Here is a 7,765-nt window from a genome sequence, read left to right on the forward strand (position 1 = left end):
TTTTTTGTACATTTTCAATTTAGAATGACTCAGTTGATGATTGGCTATTTACTAGGAGATAAAAATCCAATCCAGCTTATGGAGAATAATAATAATCTATTATGTTCATATATACTAGATAGTTTTCAAAGCATGCTCAACATGTTTGACTTCATTGCAGGGTAATAATTGAGGTTAGAAACTCGGGCTCAGGGTCAAGGCAAGTCTGGCTGTTTCAATTTAGACTCACTGCTTACCAATAGTCTGACTTGGGCAAGTTAATTAGCTTTTATTCTCTTTTGTTTCCTGGCTTACAAAATAAAGCTAATGATATACTACCTCATGGGGCTGTTGTGAGATAAATGACATAATTTAGGAAGTTTTAGCTTAATATTTAGTGCTTATGAAATGCTAAGACATTTGAGGCAGTACATGGTGGTGTTACTCAAGACCAGAGAGCTGATCAAAGGAAGCATCAGGCCTGGGCCTTGACTCCAAGAAGTCTATAGTTTACGATTCCTTAAAATACAACACATTCAGTGAAATATTTGTTAAAAACACACACACACACACACACACACACACACACACACACATTATTCTGATGGACCCAAGTTTCCAAGAACTTTGTCTAAGAACCAAGATGTTTATGGTGATTTATTTTGCATGTCAACTTGACTAGGCTTAAGGGATATCCAGATGGCTGGTAGGATATTTAGGGTGTGTCCTTTCGGGGTAGTTCTGGAATGAGTCTGCCAGGGTTGTTCTGGTCTTCAAATCAGTAGACTGAACAAGAAATCTGTCCTCACCAGTGTCAGTCCCCAATTATCCAGTCTTCTGAGGGTCTGAATAGAATAGAAAGGAGGAGAAAGGGCACATTCATTCTCTCTCTCCTCTCTCTCCTCTCTTTCAGCTGGGACATCCATCTTCTGCCCTCTGTCATCAGGGCTTCCCGTTCTGAATCTTCCCAACGTGGGGTCTTCCACAGGCACCCCCTCCCCACCTCTGACTCTCAGGTCTTCTGTCTTGCAGTGGGAGCCGCACCATTGGCTCCCTCAGTTCTTAGGTGTTCAGAACTGAACCCAACCACACAATCAGCTCTTCTCATTTTCCTGGCTGCAGACAGCATACAGTGGTACTTCCTGGTCTCCACACTCCTGTGCGCCAACTTCCAGAACAAGTTTCCTCTCGCATATCTCCCTGTCCATCTTATTGGTTCTGTTACTCTGGAGAACTCTGGCTGATACAATGTGCCTTTGCCAGATATGTTGGCATCACTGTAGTTGTCACATGTGTATTTGACATCTATCTCCCCCCAAGAAAGCACCTTTTCCTTGTGGAGATCTGGGTCTTTCCTGTGGATCACCATTAACATGTCCTGGCCTAGAGTGTCTGGAGAGTGGAAAGGTACTCATGTGACTGAGTCTGATGTCTGTCTCCCTGAATCTTTAACGTGATCCATACGGCGAAACATATAGTGTTTATTCATCAGTTGGTGTTTATTCATCTCAACCTGCATGCTTAATGGAGACTCACCTTCGGTTGTGGCTATCTATATCTTTGGAACTCTATATTTTTATTTATTTATTTATTTGGGTACTGGGGATTGAACCCAGGGCACTTTACCACTGAGGTACATCTCCAGTACTTTTTAAATTTTGAGACAGGGTATTTGCTAATTTGTGGAGATGGGCCTTTAATTTTACAGTCCTCCTGTCTCCGCCTCCCGAGTCACTGGGATTATAGGTGTGCACCACTGTTCCTGGTTGGAACTGATTTTAAAATGAAGTAGTGTAGCCATAGTCAGTTTCTTGTACAAAAAATTTCAAACTTGCTGTAGTCATTCTTATCCTTCTCCCCAAAATGGTGCCAACAAAGCCACCCTAAGCTCAGTGGCACACAAGTGGTAATTCTCATCCTCACATCCCCAGGTCAGCTCAGGTTTGAATGACATGGCTTAGACTCAGCCAGATGCTGCTGGGTGGTCTCATGCCATTTCCCTGGGTTGCTTCTCCCCCTTGAATCACTTGCACATGTTTCGTGTAGCAAAAAGAGTTCAATGGGGCCAGGCCAATCTTGCACACACATATCAAGCCTCTGTTCCAATCTCATCTGCTAATGTTCCACTTGCTGAAGAGTTCCAACCTCCAAGTCTAAAATAGAAGGGTGAAAATTCACCCTCTGCCTATGGTGCTGATCAGAGCAAAAGTGAATTATTGCTGTTATGATCTAATCAACTTCAAATAGACTGAGTGTGTAAGAAAGTTATTTTTTTCCTCTGTAAGGGAAAAATATATAGAACTTTTTTTTCAACCCCTAGAGTTTCTTAACTATAACAGAAGATAGATGAATAGGACAAGAGTGATCAGAAGCTCCCTGACATGAATATTCAATAGATACAAGGGAGGAACCCTGGAAATGAGTAGGACTCAGCAAAGTGACTTTGAATTCCAGCTTATACTGCACCTTCAACAAAGAACAGGACCTTTTTAGAGAAATCACAAGACAAAGAAAAAGAACTTGGAGTCTGTAGTTTTGGCAACTTGTGGGAAGGCAGAAGAAAGTGAGGTTATAAACCTATTAATGCAGACTCTTCTGGGACCACCTTGGGCAGGTCAGAGTCTGGAGTGCTCTCTAGGTACATCCTCTGTCCCCCCAGTAAGATGAGAATGAGAAACTGTCTTTTAAATCTGTGTTCTTCTTTTAGCTAGCAGAAGGAAGGTGGAGATCCTTCCTGCACCTGTTTCTTCTCAATGGGGTCAATAACCCTTCTTATTTTGGGGTAGCATATTCTAGTCTTCCATACCTTTAAGATAGTTCATTTTAAAATGCTATTTGAGAAGAAAAATATGAAGCCTCTGTGTTAACCAGCTCCCCTCCAGTTGGATGCTCAGCTAGACAGTATACAGTGTCCACAGATAGTTTATAAGGATCTCTGGGGCCCATATTACCAAAGGGGTTTAGGAGAGTAGGAAATCTAGACTTGAGTCATGACATGGAAGGGCACGTGGAAATTCAGATGAGTGAGATTCTCAGGGTGTAAGAGAAATGATTACTTTCACTACATATGTGTATGCCCATCCAATAATAAGTGAGAGGAAAATAAAAGGAGTTTTTAGATGTCTTTGGTTTGCAAGAATGGATCCTCAGCATAGAGCTTACACAGAATGGCTGAAATAGTATTTCCAGGTGCTCAGCTACAGTTACACTGTCAGGCTGGAGTTCATTGTTATGCAAAAACTAGCATGGGGTCTTGTCCATGGGGGAGCTGAGTAAATAGTTTTGTGATTCTGATTCTGGGAGAACATATTTCTTTCAGTCACTTCTGTTTTTTATTTTCTCTATTGTATTTTTAGATGAGGTCATCAGAGCTGCCAGGCTGGGTCATTTCATGAATTATACATAGTTCCAGGACTCTAAGGAAGCATCCAAGGAGTGTTAATTATTGTGTTATTTGGACTTCAAAAGAATGGGAGAAGTAGAGAGGCCAAGCACAAAATCTGAAGTCTAATCTTGTTTGCAAGTGTTAAAATGTGAGAATGTGTAAGTTTGGAGCATGAGTGTGAAGGCGGAAAGGGGCTCCTATATAATCCTGCTTAGCTAGTTGGAAGGATATAATTGGAATATAAAATAGCCACATTTGGAGAGAGCACAGTTCCACTCCCACATGTATCAACATCCCATTAACTATATATTCATGCAAATGAGGTAGATATATGGTTTAGAAACCAATTGCTCTCAGAATAAAGAATATTTCCCCCAAGCCTGTTTTAAACAAAATGAATGACAAACACACTCATAAAGGGAGATGATTGACACTACATAGTTCATGAAATTTTGCTTTTCAAAATCATGACATTTTGTAACATAAAGAGATGGTGATTAAATTATGTACTCCCCAAACTTAAAAATTAAAAAAAAAAATTAAAAAAAATCCAGGACTGGGAAAACAAAAATAATAGGCCTTACAAGGAATGTAATTAGGCAGAGCTAGATTAGAGACTCCACAGAGGATAAGCCACAGGCCTGATTATCTTGAATTTAATTTGCTGCTTTTGATATTTTCCCTTCTGCATTTAAGGGAGTCCACAGAGAGCGGCCTGCAACAGCTTCATTTTTCAATTGGTCTATTTAATTTTTTTTATTTTTTGGCATGAAGCATAACAAAATACAACATTCTCAAGACAATTATCAGTCTTCCAGCAGCCACACTGTTTCCAGCAAGAAAGTAGCAATGTGGTATTTGATTTAACATCTAAATCTTCTCCCTTGGGGTAAGTTGAGACCCAGCATTTTAAATGGAGGGACTGAGATTAAGTTTTATGAATACTAGGATTTGTTGAGGATGGGCTTGAATGTGGTGCATGGAATAAAACATCTTTGTGTACCTTCTCTGCCTCTCAAAATTCCAGAATCTCAAATAAAGAGCCAAGGAGCTATAAATAATCCAGAGGTATCTGTTCATAGAACTGTCAGTCATCATAAGGGGAGGCATTGGTAGATCCATAACTGTTTAATTCTGAATGAATCCCACAATCCCTCATCCATGTGGGCTGACTGCCCAGTGTTTGAAGGCACTCAGATATTGTCTCTCTTCAGTTTTCCAAAGAAATTTCATCACATTCAAGATTTCACGGATGGATTATTGCCTTTAACCATGAATTAGCAAGAAAGATGAAGGGACTCTCCCAAATTGCAGACTCTGCTTTTTCATACAACTTCCTAAATCTCAAGAGTTTGAATTTTTCCAAAGTTCAAGTGGTTTTCACCATCTGTCTTTTTCTATATCATTCAGCATGGCTGAATTTGAACAAGTAAGACCTGAATCTCTAGAAAGTAGAGTGGTCAGTAACACAGAAATACACCATCATGCATCTAATCATGCCACTGCTGCCTGAGCAAGTCCTTCTGGGTCTTTCTATCCCACTATTTCTAGTACCTACCATAAGTTTCTCCTCTAATTGTCCATACTTAAGACTTAGAGGCAATCTAGTGATATTAGATTGACTGGACTTCTTCTTTCTTTAAAATTTTGGCTTGGAAAAGAGAGTATCACCATGATATATTTGGGGAGAAGGAAATGTGATATTCAATGAGTTGAATGTTAATTTTATTTTTTTAATTTTTATTTATTTTTTTCTTTTTTTTATTGGTTGTTCAAAACATTACAAAGCTCTTGACATATCATGTTTCATACATTAGATTCAAGTTGGTTATGAACTCCCATTTTTACCCCAAATACAGATTGCAGAATCACATCGGTTACACATCCACATTTTTACATAATGCCCTATTAGTAACTGTTGTATTCTGCTACCTTTCCTATCCTCTACTATCCTCCCTCCCCTCCCCTCCCATCTTCTCTCTCTACCCCATCTACTATAATTCATTTCTCTCCTTGTTTATTTTCCCATTCCCCTCACAACCTCTTATATGTAATTTTGTATAACAATGAGGGTCTCCCTCCATTTCCATGCAATTTTCCTTCTCTCTCCCTTTCCCTCCCACCTCATGTCTCTGTTTAATGTTAATCTTTTCTTCCTGCTCTTCCTCCCTGCTCTGTTCTTAGTTGCTCTCATTATATCAAAGAAGACATTTGGTATTTGTTTTTTAGGGATTGGCTAGCTTCACTAAGCATAATCTGCTCTAGTGCCATCCATTTCCCTGCAAATTCCATGATTTTGTCATTTTTTAGTGCTGCGTAATACTCCATGGTGTATAAATGCCACATTTTTTTATCCATTCATCTATTGAAGGGCATCTGGGTTGGTTCCAGTCTAGCTATTGTGAATTGTGCTGCTATGAACATCGATGTGGCAGTATCCCTGCAGTACGCTCTTTTAAGGTCTTCAGGGAATAGTTCGAGAAGGGCAATAGCTGGGTCAAATGGTGGTTCCATTCCCAGCTTTCCCAGGAATCTCCATACTGCTTTCCAAATTGGCCGCACCAGTTTGCAGTCCCACCAGCAATGTACAAGAGTACCCTTTTCCCCACATCCTTGCCAGCACTTGTTGTTGTTTGACTTCATAGTGGCTGCCAATCTTACTGGAGTGAGATGGTATCTCAGGGTGGTTTTGATTTGCATTTCTCTGACTGCTAGAGATGCTGAGCATTTTTTCATGTACTTGTTGATTGATTGTATGTCCTCCTCTGAGAAGTGTCTGTTCAGGTCCTTTGCCCATTTGTTGATTGGGTTATTTGTTATCTTATTGTCTAATTTTTTGAGTTCTTTGTATACTCTGGATATTAGGGCTCTATCTGAAGTGTGAGGAGTAAAAATTTGTTCCCAGGATGTAGGCTCCCTATTTGCCTCTCTTATTGTTTCTCTTGCTGAGAAAAAAACTTTTCAGTTTAAGTAAGTCCCATTTGTTGATTCTTGTTATTAACTCTTGTGCTATGGGTGTCCTATTAAGGAATTTGGAGCCCGACCCCACAATATGTAGATCGGAGCCAACTTTTTCTTCTATCAGACGCAGAGTCTCTGATTTGATAGCTAGGGTATCTTCTATTTTCTTTGGACAGCAAACCTTATATGAATTTTTGTTAATATTTTTTGTTCTCATAAAAAAAGAACATGAAAATCTGGTTTGGATTGTCTTGGGATATTTTTCTTATCCCATCACATCCTGGGTGCAACTTCCAACGGAAATTTACAAGACTATCTCCACAACACCATTTCTTGAATCTAAAGGACACAGGCTAAACTTTTGACTATGGCCACTCTTTTTTAGGCTAAATGTACACTAGAAAGGTAGTTTAGAAATAAATTCAAACTGTTAGAGCTAGTTACCATGGTTTAGGCAATCCTCAGATTCGACTATGTTGTCAAGTGAATGTACGTTTTCCAATTGTGTGTTTCCATTTTTAAATTCCAAATTTAAAATGGAATTACTTGCCTACTTCTAATTTTTAAATTATAACTATTTTTGTTTAGATGTGAGGTCTCCCCCAAAAGCTCATGTGTGAGATAACGTAAGAAAAGTTTAGAGGTGAAATGATTGGATTATGAGAGCCTTAACCTAATTAGTGTGTGAATCCATTGATATGGATTAACTGGGTGGTACCCGTAGACAGGCAGGATGTAGCTGGAGGAGGTGGGTCATTGGGGGTGTGCCTTTGGGATTTATATTCTGAACCTGGGGAACAGACGTCTCTGCTTCCTGATAGCTATATCCTGAGCTGCTTTCCTCCTTTATACCCTTCCACCATGATGGTCTGCCTCACCTCAGCCCCAGAGTAATGGAGTTGGCCTTCTGTAGACTGAGACCTCTGAAACCATGACCACCCAAATTTTTCATCTTCTAAAACTGTTCTTGTCAGGTCTTTTGGTCATAGCAGTGCAAAACCTGACTAATACAATAAGTATGGACTATTTGTCTATTCATAATTTTGAAACTCAAAACCTACTTAGTTTAACTATATTCATATTTAAATAACTTCTAGTAACATAATATTTTGAATTTGAAGAATTGCTTTTATACTCTCACATTTTATAAAACAAGTTTATTCTCTCTCTTACTGATGATTTTGAACATCAATGTCCTTCTCATTATAGGACCTAATTTTTGAATTACCTAAAGAAGACTTCTGACATTCTTATTTCTCTCAAAGTTGTTCAAGACTTTTCAAATCCCTGTGTGAGTCTGTTTCTGGAAATTTTATCGCAAGCCCCAAGTACTCATTCATATAATCTGAGAAGAGTTGGTTTATGTTTGTTCAATAGTAACAAAACCACACTCTCCAATAACTGGCGGCCTTTTAAGTGATCTTAAAAACTTGCTTACAA

Source organism: Urocitellus parryii, chromosome 16 (assembly GCF_045843805.1).
Source record: "Urocitellus parryii isolate mUroPar1 chromosome 16, mUroPar1.hap1, whole genome shotgun sequence".
Classification (NCBI taxonomy): Eukaryota; Metazoa; Chordata; class Mammalia; order Rodentia; family Sciuridae; genus Urocitellus; species Urocitellus parryii.